Source organism: Lepisma saccharinum, chromosome 10 (genome assembly GCF_977018435.1).
Source record: "Lepisma saccharinum chromosome 10, izLepSacc3.1, whole genome shotgun sequence".
Classification (NCBI taxonomy): Eukaryota; Metazoa; Arthropoda; class Insecta; order Zygentoma; family Lepismatidae; genus Lepisma; species Lepisma saccharinum.
Window position 1 is genome coordinate 24,309,070 of NC_139238.1, and position 27,307 is coordinate 24,336,376.

The following is a 27,307-nucleotide window of genomic DNA, read 5'->3' on the forward strand; positions in this document are numbered from 1 at the left end:
TCATTTGTTTATTTGTAAGCTAATGTTGCAATGCAGAGTCACTTTAAGGCACACAGGAGAACCGTTTTGTGTATGCAGAAATAACGGACAAAATTTATCGCCATTGTGAACCTGTATGTATCTCTGCCCAGTGATGATCCGTAGACTATAAGTTTACGTCTACATGCGTTGTCCATACGTAATCTACGCGTAGATTACATTGGGTTGTAGTTTACATAGACTACGTAGACAATCTAAAGTGCATTAAAATTAATTTTCAAGGGTTTCATGAAAGGAAAGTGACATTTTCAACTGTATTGGTTCCTAACGAAAACTAAATTTCTCTTCTCTTCCATTATCAACTATGGAGGGAGATAAATAGTATGCAAACAACAACAACAGATGGCAGTCGTGATGCAAGAATGGTCTTTTCCCCATAAAACACTAGAATATTTCCTATACTAGGTTTCCTCCTAGGTGAGAAATTGTTCGAATTTGGAAAAAAAGAGTATGAAAAGTTATCCTTACACATCAGCAACTGATACGCAGTATAATTGTCTTTTAATTCCACTGCGCCCTTTGCTAAGTTGTCACCTTTCGCCATGTTGTTTACATAGATTACGTCATCTACGTGTATAAAATAGTCTACGTGTAGAATGTAGACTATCGTTGTTTACGCGTAGACGCACATCACTGTTCTGCCTCTTGAATATATTTGATGGCATGCTATCGACATCTAGTTACGAATCATTTACCAAAAATGTGTTCACGCGTTCTCTATGTTGGAGTGTGGAGTGGCCTCCCGTATGGTTCAGTGGTAACGTCGTCGCCTTGTAATCAAGAGACCCGAGGTTCGATATACGGTGGAAGCACATAATGGTTCGGATCCTGCTTTAAACTGTAGGCCCAATACAGGTTAACCCATTTGTTTATAAAGTGGACTTAGAAAAAGAACTCAAATTCTACATTCGAGAAGCTTTACGAAGTTACTTCGAGATTTCGAACAATATCTGTAGCAAATACAGGCAGTAGGGATGTGCGTGCTTGTGGTTACCCTCTCGTCAATTTCATCTTATCACTATTCACTCTCATTTTCGTGTTACACAAAACTGCCACAAAATCAAAGTACTTTATCAATCAGAGATGTAAATGTAACCAATACAAATACAAGTAACCAGTTGCGGCGATTGGATTTCAAAACCGGGGGGGGGGGGGGAGTTGCCAAAACTGGGGGGGGCAAAGACAGTATATTTCCCTTTGTAGATAAGGTTTAGCATAGTGCGGGGGCAAAAGTGGCGAAAAGAGGGGAGGCAAATGCCCCTAATTGCCACTGCGAGTAACTGTATGTTTTTCAAATATTTGAGTCTTATGGTACCATAAGTGTAGCGTTATTCGACAGTTAACAGGAGTCATCATTCTACGATTCTCTCTATCTTCCTATCTCTTTCTCATCCCCTCTCTCTTTACCTATCTCTTGTCTTGTCTATTTCCCCCCTTTTCCTATTTTTCTCTTCCTGTCTTTTTTCCTCTTTCTTACCCCTCTTCTATTCTGTTTTACTGTCCCTTCAACTATATCCTATCTTGTTACTTTTCATCTGCTAATATTTTTAATATTCCTATTCCGTTCTACACCCATTCCTTCTCTCTCTCTCTCTCTCTCTCTCTACTCAATTTTCAGAGGCCCCCTCAATGGCGTCGGGGTAACGTCGTTGCCTTGTAAGCAAGGTGTCCAAGGTTCGATACCAGGTGGAAGCACATCGAATCTGATTTCACTTTAAACTGTAGATCCAGTCTCGATTATCCTATATGTACGTGAATTGAACTTGAAAGAAACATTGCTACAAGCCAGTAAGATCATTGGAGTAAAAATCATCTTGCAGACAAGGAAGCAAATCTACACACGGCTGCAGCCAAAGTTTTAGATCAGTATTCAACCTGCTAAATACGTCAAAGAAAGTTCTCCGCCTGGGCAACTTTCGAGATTTACAAAGCGTTAAACAAGCGTGAATGTGCTGCGGAGAAAATTATTCCTGAAACAAAACAGCAAATGTATTCTGCACCGATTTCGACTGTGTATTTTCCGCTGTCGACCTATTTCTAAATGACTGAGAATGCGTTTCCGTTTTCTGTGGTGGCTCAACCTCCATCTTACTCTTGTTCCGGGTCTCTGTATGCGACGCTCATTTTCCATTCCTGTGGGCAAACCTCGCGCTGTTAAGTCCCAGCTCCGACGAAATAACAACTGTGCAAGCATCCATGACAACATGCTGTTGTCTGTGAAACGTGGAAGAAGTCCGCCACATTTTTTCAAAGTACAAAGGGAACGTAGAATTTGAGAGAGAAAGTAAGAGAGAGACAAATAAAAAAAAAATCAGAAAGAGCAACGAAGATTATTGATCAATTGACTCATTTTTGTTATCTAGCACCGCTTTCTTGCCACATGTGGCAGAACGCGAGGATGAGAGTTGTATGATCAAATTGTTGAAAGGACACTCCTAAGGAGTGTACAGGCCGGGATTCGTGTGTGTGTGTGTGTGTGCAGGGGCGCCGACTTGTCAAAATTATTTGGGGGGGGGGGGTTCTGATCACTGAAATAAATTAATGAATGACTCACTCTCTCCCTTTTTTAAGGTTTGGCCTCAGTGTTCGGAATCTCATAAAAGCCCATGAATTCCTCAAAAATATCAAAAATTTTATTCACAGTTCGAAGCTAACTAACTAACTCTCTAGCCTTCTTAAACCCGAAGGTTCATGGCTGCAGCAACACAGGCCTTCCATCTGTCCCTATCTTGAGCAAGATCTATATACTCTTTCCCATCCCTACCGATTTCCTTTAGGTCCATCTCAACGTTGTCCCTCCATCTTCGTCTTGGCCTTCCTACAGGTCTCTTACCATCTGGTTTCCCAACAAGAATCCTGTAAACTCCTCTTTCCTCTCCCATTCGTGCCACATGGCCTGCCCACCTAAGTCTTCTTGATTTAATTATTCTAATAATATCTGGACATGAATACAGATTATGTACTTCTAAATTATGTAACCTTCTCCACTCACATGTCTCCTCATCCCTTTTAGGTCCAAATATTTTCCTAAGGATCTTATTTTCAAATACTCTCAATTTATGTTCCTCTTTCAATGTAAGGGACCAAGTTTCACACCCATATAATACTACAGGCAAAATTACTGTTTTGTATATTTTAACTTTTAGTTTCTTAGATATTAAACGAGAAGACAAAAGTTTATGAAGAGAGAAGTAACATGCATTTCCTGAATTAAGTCTACTTTTTATTTCCTCTTTAATAGAATTTTCATTTGTTAATATTACTCCTAAGTATTTGAATTTGGAAACTGGTTCAAACGAGTTGTTATCAATAATTAGATTTTGATTATTACCTAACACTTGGTTTCGGCCTGTAAGCATGTATTTAGTTTTCTCTTTGTTAACTTCCAAACCTATCTCTTTAGCAGTTTTGAAAAATATTTTAGCATTATTCTTAATTGTATACACATCATCCCCCAGTAAGTCTACATCATCTGCATATGCTAACAACTGAGTCACACCATTTAATTTTAGTCCTTCTTTAGTTTCTCTTACCTTCCTTACAGCATATTCTAAGGCAAAATTAAAGAGCAATGGAGATAATGCATCTCCTTGTTTTAACACATCATGAATTGTAAATTTGTCAGACACATTATTACCCACACGAATTTTACTTTCTGTTTAACTGGTGCATATTTTTATCATACTAACAAGCTTCTTAGGTATTCCAAACTCTACTAATATATTATATAATGTATCTCTTTTGACCGAATCATATGCTTTTTTGAAATCAATGAATAGCTGATGGACATTTTGATTATATTCCCACTTTTTTTCAAGTGTCTGTCTGATGTGAAAAATTTGATCTGTAGTTGATCTGTTACGTTTAAATCCACATTGATAATCACCTATAATTTCATTAGCATATCGGGTTAGTCTTGTTAAAAGAATGTTAGACAATATTTTGTATGTTGTTGAGAGTAGAGAAATTCCACGGTAATTACTGCAGTTCATTTTATCACCTTTTTTAAACACAGGAACAATTATGGATTCTTTCCACTGTTGAGGGATTTCTTCTTTATTCCATATTAAACAAATTAATTTATGAATTTGACATATTAATGAATTTCCACCATATTTAATTAACTCAGCTGGTATTAAATCAATGCCAGGTGCTTTGTTATTCTTTAGCCTTTTAATAGCATCTTTAACTTCAGTCAAGTTAGGTTCTGGAACTAAAGGTTCTGCTGTGTAGACTTCATTTACTTCTGATTTATCTCCTACATGGACATTTAAAAGGTCATTAAAGTAGTTCTTCCATCTATTTAGAATATCGCTTGGGTCAGCTAGAAAATCACCGTCTTTATCTTTTATCAAGTTTACTTTAGGTCGCCACCCCTTTCTAAATTCATTTACACCTTTATATAAATCTCTGATATTTTTATTTTTGCTGTTTGTTTCAATTTCGTTAATTTTGCTTTTCAAGTAATCTCTTTTTTTACTTCTAAACGTGCGGTTAACTTCTCGCTTTATTCTATTATAATTGCTTAGATTTGTATCATCAGAGTTATTTAACCACCTAAGTCTAGCCTGATTTCTTATTTCTATTAGATTATAACAGTCATTATCAAACCATGGCTTACTTTTTCTTGGTTTATGGTATCCTATACTTTCTTTAGCTGCTGATTCTATTGCATTACGTATGTGCTCGCAATTCTTATTTACGTCTGTTTCATTTATATTTTCATCATCATTTAAATCCTGCAAAACATCAAATCTATTTGACAGTTTAATTTGGTAATCTTTCTTAATTCTTTCATCAGCAAACTTTCCTGTATCAAATTTTATAACTTTTAGATTTTGTTGCTTATGATTTATCACTGAGAGTCTTTGTCTTAATTTAGCAATTACTAAATAATCGTCACTGGCACAGTCAGCACCTCTATGTGTACGAACGTCAATTATACTAGTATGCCTTCTCTTATCAATGAGAATATGATCTATCTGATTATGAGTTTTACCATCTGGAGAAGACCAGGTATATTTATGGATATCTTTATGTTTAAAAGTGGTACTTTTCACAATTAAATTCTTTGAGGTTGCAAAAGTAATCAATCTTATACCATTATCATTACTTAATTCATGAAGACTTTCTTTACCAATCGTGGGTTTAAATGTCTCTTCTTTGCCAATCTGCATTACAGTAACCTAACAGAATTTTCATATCATACTGAGAAAATTTATCAAAGATCTGTTCTAGCTCTGCATAAAAATCATCTTTAGTATTATCATCTTTATCTTCCGTTAGTGCATGTATGTTTATTAAAATAATTTTACACCGCCTACCCTGTAAAACTGCATATGATATCCTATCATTAATAAATTCTACAGTTTTAAGAGCCGAGATAATTCTATTATTTATGAAAAAGCCTGTTCCAAAATTATGATTTTCAGTACCACCATAGAAAAAAGTATAATTTTTAGTTTTACAATTCCCTTCTCCTGGCCACCTAACTTCCTGGACAGCTACTACATCTAATTTATACTTCCCTATCCTATCATTAATAAATTCTACTGTTTTAAGAACCGAGATAATTCTATTATTTATGAAAAAGCCTGTTCCAAAATTATGATTTTCAGTACCACCATAGAAAAAAGTATAATTTTTAGTTTTACAATTCCCTTCTCCTGTCCACCTAACTTCCTGGACAGCTACTACATCTAATTTATACTTCCCTATCTCATTAACTGTACACTGATATGTCACAAGTTTCGTCAACCATAATAGCAAAATATTCCCGACTTTTAATATCTGCTACCACGGAGCGCAAAACAGATCTCCCTAATATATCAATGATCTCGTTCTGAATGTCATGTTAGAGCCATTTGTAGCCCGAATGTCCCATCCACTACCCTAGTTCATGCACATCGTCTTTTGAAACTCTTTTTAGTAAAAATTTTAACAATACTCATAATTACATACTTAGTATATAGTAATAAGTCAAGTGTTTTGCTGTCTCTGGTCATACCGTAGCCCCCCCCCCCCCCAAAGTTGATGGTTTAGCGGTCTCAGCACCACAAAGTTGTTGGTCTAGAACATTTCAAATGTGTATTTAAAGTTAAGTTCATGTGGCACAATTCAGAGTAAACTTTACAAGAGAAGCAAAATGATACATTAGATCCCCTTAAACAAAATTATTTGGGGGCTCTGCCCTCACATCCTTAACATTGGGGGGGGGGGGGGTGCGCCTCGACCTCCCCCCCAAGCCCTATGGAGTCGGCGCCTGTGTTTATAGGTGAGTGAGTGTGTGTGTCAGTGTCGTATATAACACCCCCGCAACCCCCGCAGTGCACGAGCTTCGGGGGCGCAGTAAGAATGATAAATTGAGAAGCACCATGGTGCACAAGAGCTTTTCTTTCGTCATTAAAATATATTTTTCAACCAAACATATAAAAATGTAAGCCCTTACAACTGTAAACATAAAATGTTAGTGACTAGAAGAGTAGAAAGTGAATTACCAGATGAGAAGAAAACCTTCATTAGCTGAGTAGTTCTAGTAATTGATTACGTCACAGGTAGACAACAGGCAAGAAAATTCGTTGCCAACGCCCCCTTAGCCCCCCGAGATGATTAATCCTGACGCCACCGCTGGTGGTGATGATTTCGATGCGTGTGAACAAACACGACACACTGGTAACAATGCATTGTCTAAAACAGAACTTGTGGATTCTTACCAAGGACGTGAAAGTGACCTGTTTGACGATGACGTCGACTTAAAAACCGAGGAAGACACAAATGCTTGTGAATACCGATATTGGTTTCTATTTACATAATGAGGTACTATATAGCAGATGATCTTATAGCTTCAATTTTATCACCCAAATCAAGTAAACCAGAAACACCTGCGATTATTATTACTAGCTTGCACTAAAACCGGACAGAAAATAGAGGGACTTTGGTTAGGTTACTCGTCTATTTCAGACGTTGTTTATTGTGTGCTGTGCTGTTTGTTTGCCGAAAGGTTCGATAAACACTTTAATGATGCTTGGTCTTACAGTTTGTCCGTCGTCTTTACATTTCGTATCAGTTTTTACATTGATTCAAATTACATGTATGTACTTTCATATTTGTATATACCTAATACAAATGTAGGCATGAATTAATATTTTAGAAAATAAAGCTTTCATAAATGAGTAGAGGCGCACAATTGAAAGTTGCGGGGGAGAGGCAGACAGTGATGTGCCGTAGTTTACGTCTACATGCGTTGTCTACACGTAATCTACGCATAGATTACATTGGGTTGTAGTTTACATAGACTACGTAGACAATCTAAAGTGAATTAAAATTAATTTTCAAGGGTTTCATGAAAGGAAAGTGACATTTTCAACTGTATTGGTTCGTAACGAAATGAAAAGAATCCTATTTACACCAAAATTTCTCTTCTCTTCTATTATCAATTATGGAAGAAAATAAATAGTATGCAAGAAACAACAACAGATGGCAGTCGTGAGGCAAAAGTGGTCTTTTCCCCATAAAACATTAGAATATTTCCTATATTAGGGTTTTCCTAGGTGAGTAATTGTTGGAATTTGGAAGAACGAGTATAAAAAGTTCGCCTCACACATCAGCAACTGATACGCAATATAATTTTCTTTTAATTCCACGGCGCCATTTGCTAAGTTATCACCTTTCGCCATGTTATTTACATAGATTACGTAATCTACGTGTATAAAATAGTCTACGTGTAGAATGTAGACTATCGTTGTTTACGCGTAGACGCACATCACTGGGGGCAGATAATGTTATAGATCCACCAAGCTTTCTGAAACCTCGTAAAATATGCGAACTACAGCCTTCCCCGTAATTCTAACTAGCGACACTAGGGCTACAGCCCCCGCGCCAAGGTTTCAGATGGGTGTGTGTGTAGTGTCTTTCTCAAGACACCCAAATTTCAACCTCTCTTTCACGTACTACATACACCCTGGACTGCATTCTCGCGGACTAACGAGGCATTGACGTCTGGACCCACAGCCAGTAAGTATAATCCTCTGTCGGGGAGATGCCGCACAGAAAATATTTATTTTGCGTTTAGCTACTAAAAATGAGATTCTTTGAACTATAGCATCCAGAGGCTGTCAAATTATTTGAGGAGATACTGAGAGTACATTTTGGATCAAATTTTGTGGGGTACTGCGTATGCCCGTGCGTGCGCACGTCGAGCCCAGAATTTGACGAGTCGAATCGGACCCGCGGATCGCCGTCTGTTACCCGGATACTGCCTCACATTCTTACCTGGATTCGAGAAGTAAGGCCTGTGTGGACCTATTAAAAAAAATCAAATGTCATAAAGAAAATTAGGCCTCTTAGGGAAACAGAGAGGTGGAGCGCAAGAAAAGGGTTAAGTTGGAAAGAGAGAGACAGGGAAGACAGAGATACAGGGAAGGAGAAGGAGAGAGAGAGAGGGAGGAAAGATGGAGAGAGAGAGAGAAGGGGGAAGGAAAGAGAAAGGGAAGGCGATAGAGGGAAGAGAGGGGGGAGAAAGTGGTAAAGAGAGAGGGAGGTGGTGGCATGGAGGGAAAGTTAGAGAGAGAGAGGGAAAAAGAGAGGGAAGAAAATGGAGGAAGGAAGGGTGAAAGAGAGAGGAGTGTCTGTAATGAAGACAAGCGAATGACACGCTCCGCAAGGCGTCAAATGAAAGCCGTTTCCCGCTCCGTTGCTTTGCGAACCCCAAGTAAAAGAGTCATTGACACTTGCATTTGTTTGGAACCACAATTCCTTTCGCTTTCTTTTCTGCAAACAATTAACACCGAGCATCCAGTAAAAGTGGTCGAATTATTTATCATGTTGGTGGTCGCCCCGAGTTATTCCGCACAGGATGGAAGAAAGCGACATCTAATTTTAATTGGCACGTAATATTGTTTTGTAGCAGATTCATTTCCCGAGGGATATGTTTTAACTAGGGTGTGGCCGTTTTGGCTGCGAGTACAGCATAAAAATCCATTAAGGATTTTCCTTAATTTAAGCAAACCTGAATTATTTGCTTGAAGGCTAGAAGCCTAGCTTGTGCCTACAGGAAGTGAGAAGACAAAGCTTAAAAAAAAGAAATTAAGATTAATGTTGTTAACATGATAAGATTGTAAAAAATTATGTCCCACGGCATAACATGCACACGCACATAAAATTGATTAGCGAGATTTAAAAATCGGTAACCTGACAGGCATAGGCGCCTACTCCATGGGGCTTGGGGGGCTAGAGCAACCTCCAATGTTAACGATGTGGGGCAGAGCCCCCCAAATAATTTTGCTTAAGAGGATCTAATGTATTATTTTGCTTCTCTTGTAAAGTTTACTCTGAATTGTGCCACATGAACGTAACTTTAAATACACATTTGAAATGTTCTAGACCATCAAATTTGGGGGACTGAGACTTCTAAACCATCAACTTTGGGGGGCTATTACCAGAGTCAGCAAAACACATGGCCTATTACTATATACTAAATATGTAATTATGAGTATTGTTAAAATTTTTACTAAAAAGAGTTTCAAAAGACTATGTGCATGAACTAGGGTAGTGGATGGGACGTTCGAGCTACAAATGGCTCTCGTATGACATTCAGAATGAGATCATTGATATATTAGGGAGATCTGTTTTGCGCTCCGTTATAGCAGATATTAAAAATCGGGAATATTTTGCTATTATGGTTGACGAAACTTGTGACATATCCATCAGTGGACAATTAATATTCTGCATTAGAACTGTGAATAAAAATTGATATTTTTGAGGAATTCATGGGCTTTTATGAGATTCCGAACACTGAGGCCAAAACTTAAAAAAGGGAGAGAGTGAGTCATTCATTAATTTATTTCAGTGATCAGAGCCCCCCCCCCCAAATAATTTTGACACGCCGGTGCCCTTGCTGACAGTGCACCGTCTAATTTTGCGATCTACGTAGTTTTCTAGCCACTTTTTAAGCCCCAGTATATATGTTGGAATTTCATATTCAGCTGAGCTTACACATTTCTGACAGATCTTACAAACTTTTGCATATGTGCTGCCACCTGGAATGTTTGGTGGAAACTAATTCTCACACACTCAAATTTTCCACTATTTGAGGAACTTTCCAGAAATATTTCATTATTTCCTGCAGGATTTTTAGGTTTAAGAGGTGTGACTTCCCCGTACTGCACCCTAATGACAACCTCACTTCCAGGTAGTACACCCTGGACTGCACTTTTGAAGACTAACGAGGCACTGGCGTCTGGACTTACGGCCAGTATAATCCTCTACAAGACTTGTGTTTTGTGCCGCCGATATGTATTTTGTGATTGCTTATGCTTCATCTTATCACATTTCATCATCATCTTCGCAATTAGCTAAAACTGGCTGAAATGTCAAGTAAAACAAATCAATTCAATTACATTAATCAATCCTGCTCGATTTTGGATGTTTTTTCTCAGAGCCGATTTGGTTTCCTAGTGTAAAGGCGTATATTCTAATGCAGTACACACACACACACACATCACAGTAGCGCAACCACAGGGGGGCATTGCCCCCCCAACCTTGGACTGAAATGAGTTCAAGGGGGGCAAACATTGACGACCAAGTGTAACCGCAGGGGGCAATGAAAGTTGTAAGATTGATTGATTGATTATTGAATTTAAGTCCACTTTACGCACAGAACGGCTAATCGGGACTGGACCTACAGTTTAAAGTGGAATCCGAACCACTGTGCCATGTGCCTCCACCGAGTATTAAGCCTGGGACCCCTTGATCACAAGGCGACGATATTACCACTACACCATCGAGGAGGCACAAAAGTTATAAAAGAGAGAATGCATTGGCGTCCCGTGAAATTATTTGTGCCCTATTAAATGAATATTGAGCCTGCAAAAAAATTGGATCCTAGAATTTTCTTGCTCGCTTCGTTCGCAATATATCGTTGTTCTCTGTAATGCATTGTAAATTTCCAGACAGAGAAATAAGACTTGTCTTAATTGATTTTGTTTTAAATGCATGAACAATTGTCCTGAGGAAACGGAGCGTGCACCTTTGAGAGACAATTTATGTAATTTTTGCTGTTGGTTTATTGTGAGATGGATGAATTGGTTGTGTAATGTATTTTATAATATATGTTGTATATAATATGTGTTAAAGAAACTTTGAATACTTACAGAATTTAGTGTCCAAGTCGCTCCATGTTGCATATATGTGAAACATACCTATATCGTGCATGAAAGTTATACATGTTAATGTAAAAAAGAATTATATTTGGAATGCATTTATCAAGCATTTTCTGTCTTTCGAAAATAGTTTGTGCGTTTGTCTTCCATTATTAATGTGAAATTCAACGTGTTGCAAAAATAATTAAAATAGTTTGTTCGAACACAAATGATTTAGCATCATCTTCTACCCCATTTTTGCATAATTTACGAGGGTAATAACGTCTTTGATACTACTACTACTACTACTAATAATAATAATCATGTTTGTCCCGCGTACGAATCCCGGCTTGGTCATGGATGTTTGTTTGTGAGTGTCCATTCATCAATTTCATCATATCATCACTCATCCCCATCTTCGCAAATTAGCCAAAAGTGGCACAACAAGCGAAGTAAAATAAAGCAAATCAATAATAATAATAATGTTATATTATTATTATTATTAACACTATTATTATTAAAATTATTATTATTATCGGTACGTCTATCCTGGTACTTGCCCCCCGAACAAAAAATCGTGGTTGCGCCTCTGCACACACGCACACACACACACGCATACTCATTACTATACATACACACACGCATACAGATACACACAACCTCGCTGTTACAAAATTCCTGGGCATGTCATCCCCACTAGATCAGTTTGTCCATCTCCAAAAACTATCTGCGACTTAACACTTAAGCAAACGCGCAGGGTTGCAAGTGACTCTGATGCCGGTAAAACCCACGCTTCCCCTCAAACCATATTGACATCAAAACTGATCGCTTCTTCACTGTGCCTCTTAGCCGTACAATCAATAATCTCAAGTTTCGGGACACCATTAGTTACGGAGGGGCGAGGAAAAGGGTGTTTTCCAGTGGTTGGGTCATTAAGACCCTAACACAGTGTTGTGCCATTGATCCGTATTAATACAGCGTGCTTGTGCTTCATCAAACGTTTCTGATATTTTCATTCATAATATTGATTAAATTATCTTGTGTATGAGAAATTCTTATATTACAAACTTTCAAACCGTGGCTTGCAAACGTGAGGGAAGAAATATTTAAAAAATCCTAAAGCTATTAAAAGATGTTGAATTCGACAGTTATTATTAGTTCGTTAATCTTTCTTTAACATTGTAAAACAATAAATGGTTATTCATTAAAACATATAATAATATTATTAATTATGCATTACACTTATTCATTACAATCGCCTTTCGAACGTTCATTCTTGCTTCAGATTGTTTCAATTCAGTTGAAACTCTGCCGCAAGTCTCAACTAATCTCTATAAGTACCAGAGTCACCTAAATTTAAATCTCAAGGGCCGACCTCCGTGCCGGAATGGTTAGCATAACTCGATACGACCCCAGGGATCCTAAGTTCGAATCCCTGCCTCGACACCAGGAGCGTATATTCTAGACTAGCTCGGCTATCTGCGAAGGCTGAAGTATACAGAATAAAATACAGGAGAAAAATCGATCAGAAATTGTAAATTCATATCAGTGAAATGATGATGGTGATTCCGCAGTTGGCAACCTGATTTCTTGTGAGTTGGCAACCTGATTTCTTGTGAGTTGGCAACCTGATTTCTTATGAGTTGGTAACCTGATTTCTTGTGAGTTGGCAAGCCCAGACCTTAGACTCAGTATACGCTACTGCTCGACACGGCTGTTCTTTGTGAGTGTCCGTTCATCAATTCATCATCACTAAACCTCATATCCGAAATTAGCCAAAAAAGCGAAGTCAAATAAACAAAACGAAATCAATCCATCATATCTCAAGAAAGTAGCTGTTTGCTACGTGATCTTCACCGAAAAGGTCACATAGTCAATTTCGTTCGGCTGTGGAACTCATAGCAATCTGGATGAAAAGAGCGAAATCCTATATTCATTTTCTGTACATAGATTACCTAAATTGCCCTTGACGTATTATACAATATTAATTTTCTTCGTGTTACCCATAATAGTATTAAGCTTTATTCTCTTCTCTGTCTTTAATATAGCCTGTGGCTAAACAGAATCCCTCTACTTCGGAGGAATCTGAGTTTTCATTAATTCGCATTGTTCTCAGCTGAACATTCTACTGTTATTTACACTTCACACGACGTAGTACATTACGCATGATCCGATTTATTTTACCCAGCGAGTGCATATCTTATGAGCTATGAAACCTCAATAGTTAAAGTTATAAGTAGTTTAGGTTAGACTTTGTACGAAATATGCCTTTACTTGAGAATCGGCAAAGTTATCAGTAGAGAAGATTAAATAAATTCAATACTTCTCAAAATCATGAAGTCTACAAAATATATTGTACTTACGGTAGAGAAGTAAATAGTCTGAATTATGTCCATTTGAATAACACTATACACAAGTCACATCTCACGGATATTGGTTGAACGTAAGAGCATAAACACTTTACAATTAAAAGAGTGTTTCCTTGTGTATTCGACAAAACGATACAAGTTTTCAGATTGTGTTCAAGTGCGCCATCTGACGAGCTCTAACCTGTTCTATACATCAGACTGGCTAATAAACTCGAACTCCCGTAAACACATTGTCTCTATCCAGTTCCGCGCTGAGGTTTTGATAGCACAACGCAACGATATTGAATCGTGTATGCGCTCAATCGTCACACAGTTGATATGAATGCCCTTTAGTTTTATCCACAGCAACGGTGCATTACAGCAACAGCTGGGGTTTACCTTAGCACAGATCACTTGGAAAGTGTGTTTGCAAATAGCACGTGACTACCTTGACAGAAAAGAAAGAAAGAAAGAAACTGTCCGAAGTTCTTCGACTTCCTGCCTGTGCTTCCGCCTTCTTTGCGAGACAGACTGACTCACGTCAATGAAATTAGGCACAGCTCCACGGGAAAAGTAGGTTTTTCTTTTTCCTCGCAGTGCATTGCGGATTTGCAACATCATCTAGTTAATCAGATGCTGCGTCATCTGTGTTTCCGAAACTGTACCAATTGTTCTTCGTATTCAGTGGATTTAAAAAGGGGGTCAGGATTCTGACGACAATGCTTCAGTGGCGAATCCTGGAACTTCGTAAGCAAGCGTGGGTTAGGACGGATTTTTTATGTAATTGCATGTACCGGGTGGCCAAAATTAAAGTTACCCAACTCAGAGCCCTCTGTAGCCTGTTTGAGGCATCGTAGAACTCTGAAATTTGGTGAGTGCACTATGCAGCTATGGGGTAGAGGATGGCGACAAAAAATAGTTAAATTTTCCGCCACCAGGTTGAAATGTGGAGCTGTGCTTCCATGATGGGTTGTAATAATGACGTAAACGGCTCCAATTGGTTATGGATTTGCCTTTACCTTGCAATCTTGCAATAAACGAGAGATTATTTTCTCGCAACTTCCAGCCACTAACAAATGTCTTTGTAATTAATAACTCAGCTAAATCACTTAACGTGATTATTTGTACAGTCATCGGCAAAGATAATAGTAGGCAAATTGTCCATCGTTAATTTCATTACTTTTTATTCTACATCCTGTGTTGTTTTAAGAAATGAAATTGTGTTGGTACGAAACAGGCATTGCTCTCTGCTTATTGACGTCTGTATTTCAATTCATTATCATCATATTGTGCAATGCAGACAGAATGAAATGGTGATGGACAATTCGCCAACTCTTTTTTTTTGCCGTTGGGTGTACAACCCATCATGGAAGTACAGCGCCACATTTCAACCTGGTGGCGGAAAATTGAACTACATTTTTTTTATCGCCATCCTCTTCCCCACGGTCTGCCTAGTGGATTCACCAAATGTCAGTGTTCTATGATGCCTCAAACAGGCTACAGAGGGCTCTGAGTTGGGTAACTTTAAATCTGGCCACCCGGTATAAGTCTTCATATTTCTATATTATTACAAAATGTGAGAAGTAGTGGCGGACTGTATAGCACATCGCCAGGTTCGAATCCCGGCCTTGGCACGGGTGTTCTTGTCTGCGTCTCTTCATTAACCCTTTGTGGGTCGCGCGAGAAAAATTTGGTCGCTCACGGTGCCAGAGACCGGGTTCTTAAAATATGTTCAAATAAAGGTCTAAAACACCAAACCTTCAATTATTACCATTAAATCTGTTTTTGCAAACAACTGAGATTCTATAAACTTATGACATGTACATTTTAGTTAATACATTAAATACACAGGACAAAATCAGAAATATTATACATTTTAAAAATTTCAATGTTACATGTGCGAAATTTTTTTTTGAGAAATGATTTTTTTTTTGTTCATGTTTTAAGTCCACTTTATGCACAGGAAAGCTAATCAGGACTGGACCTACAGTTTAAAGCGAGCAGAACCACTATGTGCCTCCACCGGGTATCGAATAGTTTGTTTTGCAAATAAAATAACTGGTGATTGAAAAATCTTGATCCTTTTCTATGGCATTCGTACAAATGTTAATGGGTCTAACTGGTCATCTGAATCAAACTAACTGTCCATCTGTTGTCATTTGCCCTCGAAATTTGCAGGAATAGATGTTTTATCCGCTATTTTTTCTTTATGCCCATCTTATTACACCAACTGTTCAGTTATTGCACACGTATCTTAGTTGTATAGAAATCACAACACAAAAAAGGCACGGGACGGCAGACCGGATTTTCAACAACCCCCCCCCCCCCACCAAGTGGCTCAAAGATTTGACCTGCACTGAAAAATGAGTCGTAGTGTAAAAGAGGAAGTTCAGATACTCGGCTAGACAAAGGGAGGGTGTTGGCAAAATATTCATTAATACATGGTGACGTTAAAACCACACACGAAATGTCGAATGCATGCCGTCCACTGTACTTTGCACGTGGTTTCATTGATTCCATTTCAAGTTCAACATGATCTATTCTCTTGACAATGACTTTATTTCTAGCAGGACTAACAATCCACTCAAAATCCAATTAGAAATAACGAATTGCAATAAAGCATGGATGTTAGAACTTTAGCATGCAACGAAGCCGAGCTTCCTTGACTTATGCGATTACAAAAAAATCCTTTCACCTTAGCATCCAGTGAAGACATATAGTTGGAAACAGAGTTGCCAAATTTAGCTGTTCCCCCACACTCAGAGAACTAAATGCATCATATGGATTGATGCACTAAAGTGTGTGCTATGGCTTCTTCAAGGAATCCGATTCACATTTGATGCATTTTTGTATGTCGTGAATGAAGCACCAAAGTGCATAATTTGAGAGATCACTTCAATGCATCAGTTGAAGCGTTTTGATGCACCTTGATGCGTTTTGATCCACCAGAATGCATCTTTTTTGATGATGCACTTAAACGTTTCGTCTGAACTACATAAACTCATCCAAAAAGATGCAGGAAGGTGCATCAACGAACATCAACTGATGCACTGAAGTGCATCTCGACTGAAAGGAATCCTCACTTGAATCAAATGATGCAATTTGGTGTTCCTTTCACGACATACAAAAATGCACCCAAATGCATCAAATGTGAATCTGATTCTTTGAAGAAGCCATAAAACACACATTAGTGAATCAATCGATGCATTCTGCTGCATCAATCGATATGATGCATTTAGTTCTCTGAGTGCATGTTACAAATTTTCAAGTCAACAACTGTAATATTAAATTTTATAATGTTACTTCTATTGCAAAAAACTAACTGCTATAGTTCCATCTACTTGCTTTTAAAAGTTACTAGCTACAGTTAGAATTCATCAAAAAAGTAACTTGTTACTCCCAAACACTGTTAGAAATTACATAATCACACTAATCGTTTCAGAAGGTTAAACCCATTCAATGGGCTCCTGCGTAGCCGGTGGTGCTCTCGCCTCTGGTGCGAGCGGTGTCGGGTTCGACTCCCGGTGATTCCGCATGTGGCAGACCCTGGCCTGTGTGTTGTGAGGAGGGGCATTCATGAATTGATTTTGATTGTTTAATTGAATTGTTCATCTTCATTGCTGCGACTAGCCTTAGAAAATTTAACGTAAATTAACGAAAGTAAAACACTTCTCACGGCGAGCAGAAATAACATTTCACTGTACTTCTAACAGTTCTTTGGTTTCGCAACTGTATGAAGAGAAGTTGTAACGATTTAATGGGTCTACTGTAATGTTATCGTTACATCACATGGTATTTGAGTGCGCGAATGGTAGTCATCTCCGGAACAATCGTGGGACATTGAAGCCGTGATTGGCATGTTCAAGCACACGAGTCACTTTTGATAGAAGCAGAGTGGAGACATCTTCGTCGTCATAGTCCTGGACAAGCTTAAAGAAACAGGCCACCACATGTTCTTTCGATGTTGCCAATTCTTGTACGGACACTCAAGTGGATATACCGGCCTTGTCAATATTGTGTAAGTTTGTTCAGAGTGTTAATATTATTTCTACATAGTCTTCCTGCAACTACAGTAAATCTTCGTTAACACAAACTCGCTTAAGACGAACACGCGGTTAACATGAACAAAATGTTGGTCCCGGCATGGATCTTATAGAAAGTTTTATCGGTTAACGCGAATTTCGGTTACCACGAATTACGAACTGCTTTTTAGTCCGTTGAGTCATTAGATCTCATTTAACACGAACTTTCAAAGTTTTTCATAACTTTTTTCTGTCGTTCCTTTGTTAGGTTTGTAAGAAATCGCTCAACAATCTCTATCATCTTGTCAACAACCAACTAATACAGTATTGTAACCAACACATTCATATCAACAATGTGTTCAAATGTGTTTTTCTATTCTTTAAAACGTAGCCAGTACGAGTTTGATCCGAATTGACCACTAGTTTTACGGAAGCTATGAGTACAGTTGGCCGTGAAGTTACCAGGCATTTGCGTTCCCGTCTGCGACAGCGCAATATACAGGAATTTTTCACCAGAAAATGATCTGTGAATACTTTTTTAAAAAAGTTAATTACTGTAGTAGTATTTTCTATGATGACATACATAATACGTATTGTAAATGGTTAATGTGTAGAAAGAACTGTATTGCAACAATAAAATTTGAGTCCCCGGTTAGCACGAATTATTTTAACACGAACCATTGATTTTTCGGTCCCTTGGAATTCGTGTTAACGAGGGTTTACTGTAATGTATAATCGCAATGTTGACGATTGAACTGGCAACAATGAAAGGCCGAGAAACAAGTAGGGCTATAACCTAACCAAAAGACTCCTTGCTCCGCTTATTCATGGATGTCCGGAAGGGGGTGGGGAAAGGGGGGTCCGCGACCCCTGGAAAATGAATGCCAACCTAAAAATTATACATTTGACACAAAATTTCATTTCAGTCACAGCAATTTGGGCGTTGAATGAACATGATAATTTCAGACTGAAGCAATGATTTTTGAGGGGGAACATGCCCCCTCCCCCTTGAAAAAATTACCTTGCTTGGCCCTCCCTAAAAAAGTCCTGCGGACGTCCATATCCCTAATATAAATACCACGACTCCGCATTCGTCTAATTTAGTAATGCTTTGTTTCTTTATGTAGCACTTTTGTGCAGTGTCTATCCATCTGCACCTTGGACAAAAATGTTGTATAAAAGAATCGAATTGAGGCATTACAAGGAGGTTGTACGTTATAAGTAACCTCAGATTTTAGGTTTATAACCTATTTTTTTCATTTGCAGGTATGTAAATCAGAAATAACAAGTTACGTCAGAGTTTCATTAAAAAACGCAACAACTGGTGGAGTTTTATAGTGTTTAAAATAACCTATTTTTGCTGGTTAGAAACAATTTTAGGTTTATGCGGCTAAATAAAACCTTGCCTTAGGTCTTTACATATATTTTTAGGTTTTGCATGATTTTTATATCACACAGAGGCACTTGCTCTGTTTGGTGATGAAAACATTCCATGACTAACTTGTTTGACACATACTCTTTGTCGAATTCCCTCCCTCCAGTCCCGGAATTCATGGAATTCCCCTTGAGTAGCCATCCTGGTATTGTGCAGCAAATTACATACGTAATTCATTCCACATATTAACAAGTAATTTTTGCTAACAGCACAAGTATAGTATTACCATAATTTATGGATAGTTTTGAAAACGATGTACAGAAATGAAAATTTGGCTAGAAAATTAATATTTTTTTGCTGTATGTACCTAATAAAATTTCTAACTGTTATTTTGAAATATTGTTTTTAACAATTGTACCTAATCAGTATTTTTCAGGAATTTTTAACCATTTTAAGTTTTTGGAACCTACTTCACGTTTTTTCGAGCCTAATTTAATATTTGTAGAACCTACTTTTGTATTTTTACAACCTAATTTAAGATTTTTAGAACCTATTTTACTATTTTTAGAACGCAATTTAAGATTTTTAGAACCTATTTTAGTCTTTTTAGAACCGAATTTAAGATTTTTAGAACCTATTTTAGTAATTTTAGAACGCAATTTAAGATTTTTAGAACCTATTTTAGTATTCTTAGAACGCAATTTAAGATTTTTGGAACATATTTTAGTATTTTAGAACCTAATATAAGATTTTCAAAACCTATTTTAGTATTTTTTGAATGCAATTTAAGATTTTTAGAACCTATTTTAGTATTTTTACAATGCAATTTAATATTTTTAGAACCTATTTTAGTAATTTTAGAACGCAATTTAAGATTTTTAGAACCTATTTTAGTATTTTAGAACCTAATATAAGATTTTTAGAACCTATTTTAGTATTTTTAGAACAAAATTTAAGATTTTTAGAATCTATTTTAGTATTTTTAGAACCTAATTTAAGATTTTTAGAATCTATTTTAGAAACCTAAAAGCACACTTTCTAGAACCTTAAAATCAGAGGTCTAGTAATAAGCAGTTACTTCCAAACACCGATGAATATGTGGTATTGGCATTTCTATGCGCAATTTAATTTGTTTCATATTTCCTACAAGAATTACTTTTACCTGAGATCACAAATTGCAAATATATTAATTTTTAAAAAATCTAGCGTTGTAATGTAGATTTCTTTGTTGACACAAGTCCTTCACCCTGCAATGGTAATTTCTGCCATGTTCTGCATATGGAAGTTTCTGACCATATCTCTCTCCATTGGTCGATGGTGGTCGAATTCTAAACGAACTGCCTGCCCACCCACCCAACTTATTTGCCCCATGAATCCCCAAGCACACAATTCCTCAACAAACAACTACATTGAAAATAAAGGTTCTCTTGAAACCAAAAGGCAAACATTGCAACTTGGTTCCATAAACGTCCAAACACATAAGTGTTTGAAGAGTCAGTTATTGCTGCGCTACTCTTGACAAACAAGCTTGAACGTCCATACAAAAAGTTTATTGTGTTCGTCCAAATGGTTGTGACAAGGATTGACCTGAAGAAGCACAGTGTATAAAGATCCCTTTTATGTGCATCCATACATGGTGAATTACCATAAGATAAAGTAGGTATATGAGTTGAAACACCCGCTATGCTCTTATGTTATTGCACAGTGAGTGTTCTTATAGTACAACTACCAAAGTTGTCATTAATGTCTTAATTCTATCAACTAAATTTGTAACAGTTAGAATTCATCAAAAAAGTAACTTGTTACTGCCAAACACTGTTGGAAATTACATAATCACTTCTCTGCCACTCACAAATACCCCATCCCACACACACTCTCTATCTTTACACACACACACACACCCATACACACACACACACACACACACACACACACACACACACACGCAAGCGCGCTCAAACACACGATCTATTCACCACCGTGGCGAAGTGGTTAGCATATCGCGCTACGTCGGCAGGGGTTCCGGGTTCGAATCCTGCCCTGGCCATGGATGTTTGTGAGTGTCCATTCATCAATTTCGTCATATCATCACTCATCCCCATCTTCGCGAATTAGCCAAAAGTGGCACAAAAGGTGAAGTAAAATAAAGCAAATCAATCAAACTATCTTTTCATGTATCTCTGTCTCTCCACGTACGTACACCCACCCACCCACACAAACACACCCTGTTCTCTCTCTCTCCACCCCCCCACACACACTATATCTCTCTCTCCACATACTCACACACACTATATCTCTCTCTCCACATACTCACACACACACACACACACACACACACACATACATACATACATACAGGGTGGTATTTGTAGAGGGGATGGGGGATTTCCCCCTCTGGGTATTTGTGTCCCCCCCTCTGCTTGATAAATTTTATCCATGGGGGGAAATGTTATATGGCATAAAGTCATTATCTCATGCTGTCCCTAGACAGTCAGTAGAATTTCCCCCATTGGAAATTTCTTAAATACCACACTGCATACATACATACATACATACATACATACATGCATACATGGTGTGAAATCCAGTGTAGGTTTACAAGATTAATAAGCTTTTGAAAACCTGAAGATTGATTGATTTATTAATTGATTTGTTGCTTTAAGTCCACTTTATGCACAGTAAGGCTAATCGGGACTGGACCTACAGTTTAAAGTGGGATCCGAACCACTATGTGCCTCCACCGGGAATCGAACCCGGGACCCCTTGATTACAAGGCGACGACGCTACCAGTGAAAACCTGAAGAAAAACATTGTATATGAATTGAAAATTACTACAAACTGAAGATCCCTAAGAAAATGTTTGTGTTGGTTACACACTTTAATGCCACGAATAGTCAGTCATTCCTCCTTTTGTAGACGCCAATGCCCTTTCTTTAATCCATCTTTCAGTCTCACTTTGATTTCACGTTTGTTACATTCCCAATGCATTTGTCCTGGCTGATTTCTCCTCCCCCTTGGCAGAGAGTCCTCTAAGATTTGTTGGTTGTTTCGATTACCGCAAAGATCTCTGGACAAAGACCTTCGCTTCTGCCTCTTTTCTTATTTCTCCAAGTGGTTTCCTATCCAGGGCAGCAGTCAACCGCAAGATGTGCCAACTTGTCAGGACAACGGAATGCGAAAGTCCCGCGAATACTCTTTCTTCTAAGCAAAAGCACAGTGTTGCGTTAACCAGTAGCTATAGGCTTCAGCCCAGAGAAGTAGGCACTCTGATGAGATATTTTCAAAGAATGTCAATAAGAATTTAACACGACGATTTGTACTAGTAGGAGAATGACACAAACGTGCAGCGAACGAGATTCGGGAAGCAAGAGGAAATAGAAAGAGAAATAAATATAGTAGAAACAGATAGATATGCAGAGAGAGCGAGAGAAAGAGAGAGAGAAAAGGAAATGAGAAATAATGATAGATTAAAAGAGAGATAAGTAAAGACAGTGAAAAGAGATAGAGAGAAAGAAAGAATGGTTTTGAATGAGACGGAGGGAGAAGTAGGAGTGGGAGGAGGGAGAGAGATAATAGAAGGGTAAATGAAGAGAGAGAGTGATAAAGAAAGGTAGAGATCGAGAGAGAGAGATAATGATAGAGTAAGGGATACGGAATGAGAGATCGAGAGAGAGAGATAATGATAGAGTAAGGGATACGGAATGAGAGATCGAGAGATATAATGGTAGAGTAAGGGATACGGAATGAGAGATCGAGAGAGAGATAATGGTAGAGTAAGGGATACGGAATGAGAGATCGAGAGAGATAATGGTAGAGTAAGGGATACGGAATGAGAGATCGAGAGAGAGATAATGATAGAGTAAGGGATATGAAATGAGAGATCGAGAAAGATAATGGTAAAGAATGATACAGAAATGTAGCAAAAGAGGGAAAGGGAGGGGGAGCCTGAGTGAGGGAGAAAGGATGAAAAGAGAGCGATAATGAGAGACAGCGAAAGAGATTACGAGAACTCTGCTACTGCCATTGAACACAAAAATGCTTAAAATGTCCAAAATATGTATATGTCTGAGTAAGGATATTTTGAACGTGTTCTACACGTCTAGATTGGTGCCTGGTTGGTTCTTACATTTTTGTTTCAATAAATGCCACAGTTTTACTGTTTGCTATGCTTTATATACTATGAAAACTGGTAATGTTACAAGTTCACAGTCTTTGAATACGAAATTTAAATAAATAAGTCTTCAATATGTTGATGTAGTTAAGCAGATTTAAATTCAATTGTTTTTTAGTGTTGTTATTACTCTTAGTAAGATAAAATTTGATTAATGAAATAATGTTACCAAATACAACTTTTATGAAGAGGATAAAGGACGGCAATTGTGTTTTCTGTTACTTTAAATTGTATGCTATACTATTCATGTGATCAATATTTTTCCAAATGTAAATATCTAGGAGCATTTATTTAGATGATTTTGTTCAATCTTATCATTTTCAAATGTATTTATTTACTGTTACGTCATACTATATCAATAGTTATGGGAGATGTAGCTCCATCCGTAATCACAAGAATGAATGAATAAATAAAACAGGTATTGTTTACATGTAGACTTGCAACACTCACTAACTTAACCACATTCTGAACATGACAAAAATTTCATTTAACAGCCCTTATGACTCTTCTGGATATTTAAGGTAACCTTGTTACGTCACTTTTGTTCCGACTAGACATTCTCGCGTAACTTGCTCCGCCCATTTCTTGACTTCATGACTCGAACAAAGTGACGTCTAGATGGCGTGCAGCATCATGAATAAACAATTGACTGTGAGGCAGAATGACAAGTTGGCGTGCATGGCTACGCACCACGTAAAATGCGATGTAATACGGTCTACAACACACAGTAGAGATGCCATTCCTTTATGAAACATACAAGGTTGGTGTAATTTAATTAACGTCGCTTATATGAGACACTAGGTTAATTGCAACTGGGAGCTGGACAGAAAATGATAAATAAATGACAGAAGAAATCCGTGGCCACACCTTTCCAGCATTTGCCTGGAGTAACGGATGGAAAAACACGAAAAATCTCTGATAGGATGGCCGCCGGCGAGATTTGGATACGTATAAAGGATAAATTATCTTAGCATTAATTGGACATTATCCATTGTCTAATGTGGCCTCCCCGATGGCGCAGTGGTAGCGTCGTCGCCTTGTAGGCTAATCAAGGTGTCCCGGGTTCGATAGTGCATGAATCGATGCATTCTGGTGCATCAATCGATATGATGCATTTAGTTTTCTGTGTGTACGTGGTGACCGATACATTGTAAGTTGGTAAATTAAAATTCTCCTTGCACATTGCACTGTGCCATGAAAGTACAGTCACCAGTTTATTGCTAGATAACTAGATCCTGAAATACTAGTTCTAGGTTTCCAATTTTTATTGCCGGTGGTTCTAATGTAAAGGTGGTGTGGTCAGCACCACGCTCCGGTCGCCGTTTTCCCGAGCACCTGTTAATTTGAGGCTGGGTAAACCCTGTAGTCGCTCTATGAAAGTACACGGCCGGCAAAATTGTGATCTTAAATCACCCACTCCGTGAATCGATCCCAGGTCTCCCGCGTGGCAGTCAGACTCCCTGCCAGTAGCAATTCTTGCCAAGTAGATCAACACAAACAAATCTGATAAATTTTGTCCAAGATATACATGATGCGTTCCACGAGAGACTTAGTGTACATGCAATATATATAGATTTCGCAAAAGCTTTTGACAGAATTAATCATAATATTCTTCTAAGAAAACTTGCAAGTTTTGGGTTCTCAACACAATATGTAAATCTTTTTAAATCTTACATTATTAATCGAAAACAATATGTAACTTATAAACAAGCGAAGTCTGGGGTTCCACAAGGTTCAAATCTGGGTCCTCTATTCCTTGCAATTTATATTAATGATTTACCAGGTACAATCAAATTTTCAAAGTGTTTAGTGTACGCAGATGATGTTAAAATATATAGAGAAATTAGGGATATTACGGGGAAATTACAGACTGATATAAACATGGTTCATAGGTGGAGTGTAGAGAACGATATCAAGTTTAATATTAAGAAATGTTCATACATGATATTTACTAGAGCACGAAATAATGTGCGAAATGATAAGTATGTTATTAACGGCGAATTTGTAAAAAGAGTGTATTCAATCAAAGACCTAGGAGTAACTATTACCCATAATATGACTTTTACTGAGCATATTTCTTGCATTACCCAGAATGCCTACAGGAATCTTGGATTTCTAATAAGAAATGCTAAAAGTTTAAATGATATATGCTCTTTGTGTATGCTCTACAAATGTTTAGTTAGAAGCAAATTAGAATATGCTTGTTCCGTATGGGCGCCAAACTGTGACTCCCAGAAAAATATGATTGAACGTATACAGAAGAAATTTCTCAGATTTTTATATTATAAGAAGTATCGAATATCGCCAATAATTCTTAAAATACCATACAACGATTTATTAAATGAATTTGATTTTGTAAGCCTGTCAAATAGACGTGAAATTTTTCAACAAATGTTTCTGTATAAAATAATAAATGGACATATTGATAGTAGTTCTATACTAGAGAGAATATGGTTTAATGTAAGACATGGTCATTTGCGTAATAGACGTTTACTCTCATACAAAATCCCAAGAACAGAAATGTATAAAGGTTCGCCAATACAAAAAATGACACTTCAATATAACAAGATCTCAAATCATTTGGTGGACTTGGATTTCGCCATGACACGAACCAAATTTATGAATATGTTAAAGGGGTATCTCTCTTAATAATGTATTTATTATGAGAATTGGATTTGTCGTATTGAAGTTTGTTATAATGATACATTGTACCAGTGTTTGTGATACTTGTTTTGTGTAATTCAGATGAAATGTGTAAATATAGGCTATGATAATTTATGTTGTCACAGTTAAGCACTAAACCTGATCTGTCACCAAGCTGTCTGTATATATATATATTATGTATTATCTGTCTATGTTTGTGAATATGTGTGTGTGTAAAGGAGGAAGGATGGAGAATGTGTACGTGCGTACATACAAGTTGTAAATGAAAATGTAATATTTTGATATTACCTTTCTGTAATTGGAGACTTGTCTCTGTTGAAGGGAAATAAATAAAAGTAAAGTGCTCCCCTGTGCTTAGCACCACGCCATGAAGGCGTATAGGGGGTGTGGGGGTAACACCCCACACTTTCTTGTTCCGGTCGTGAGTGGGAGTGATGTGATCAGCATCACGCCCCTGACCGCCTTTACCCCCCAGGGTTTCCCCCAGGTACCCAATGTTATTCGACGTTGGGTGGGCGCCGGGGCCGCTTCCATCGTTAGAAAAGTTCCCGGATTTGAACCGGCCGGGGATCGAACCCGGGAAATAAATAAATAAATAAATAAATTCAGTGATATTTCTCACAACAATTTGCAGCATACTTCATCGAGGCTGGGGACCATTCAAAAATCATCACTGAAGACTTTTTTTTTCCATCTTCGCGGTTTTTAAAACTATCTGAAGCACAAAGTATCTAATCCGAAAATTTTCTCTTCTTCACTCTTACGCATCATAACAAGAGAGTACGTCACAGGACAATTTAGCAGCTGAAAGAGAAAGTACTTTCTATTGATGCTAATGCGGCAAGTGTAAATAAACATGAGGTAAAACCTTGGCGTTATACCGTTTGAGAAACCGCTTTACAAAACATTTCACCTGCCAAAACAGCATTTCGCATAATGTTTTACATAAACAGCCATCTTCATTTCATTCCTGAACTGAAATCATCATTTCACCTTCGTAATTACCTTCATTTTCTAATTTTGCTTTATGACTTCTCTTCTCTGAAGATTAATGAGGCCTAAAAATGGCTAAACAGCAACCAAGAGTAACTCTTATCCCACATTCAAATTATAACGCACTGTAATTATTCTTCGAACAGTTAGAATTGTCACAGGAAAACTCCTAAATTTAATTCTGTTTTCTCTTGAGCCATTTAGCTTATTAACGGAGACATAAAAATCATGCAGGAACAATATCTTTACATATCCTCCCCCCTCCCTCCCTCCCATTTACTTCACGTGTGGGAATTTCCACCTTTTTCATGCGTGATTAAAACGTAAGAATTAGCAATAACATTGATGGAGTGTTTGTGAGATATCTCGCCGTAAATTGTTCTGCAAATCCGAGATAACCTTCTCACTTCGTTCCCAAGCAATTTTAAAACATTCCAAAAGAGAGAGAATTCATGCAAAGTTCTGGAGTGGGGTCGATATTTAATATGATTTGTGTGCACGGAGGCAGTGGCGTGTGCAGGATTTTCGAAAGCGGGGTTACGTATACTTTTTTATAG

General features: G+C 37.7%; 1 protein-coding gene across 2 annotated transcripts in view; it reads right to left on the reverse strand.

Moving 5' to 3' along the window:
- The window catches only part of ZnT77C (Zinc transporter 77C), a 326,998-nt gene that overhangs the window by 180,774 nt on the left and 118,917 nt on the right, over positions 1-27,307 (reverse strand). Inside the window, exon 1 of one of the 2 annotated variants that reach the window (XM_083129658.1) lies at positions 13,541-13,855. The exons of the other annotated variant lie outside the window; for it this stretch is intronic. The gene's annotated coding sequence lies outside the window, so the exon portion shown is untranslated. Of the gene's footprint in view, positions 1-13,540; positions 13,856-27,307 lie in introns of those variants that run through there. 2 annotated transcript variants of the gene reach the window in all.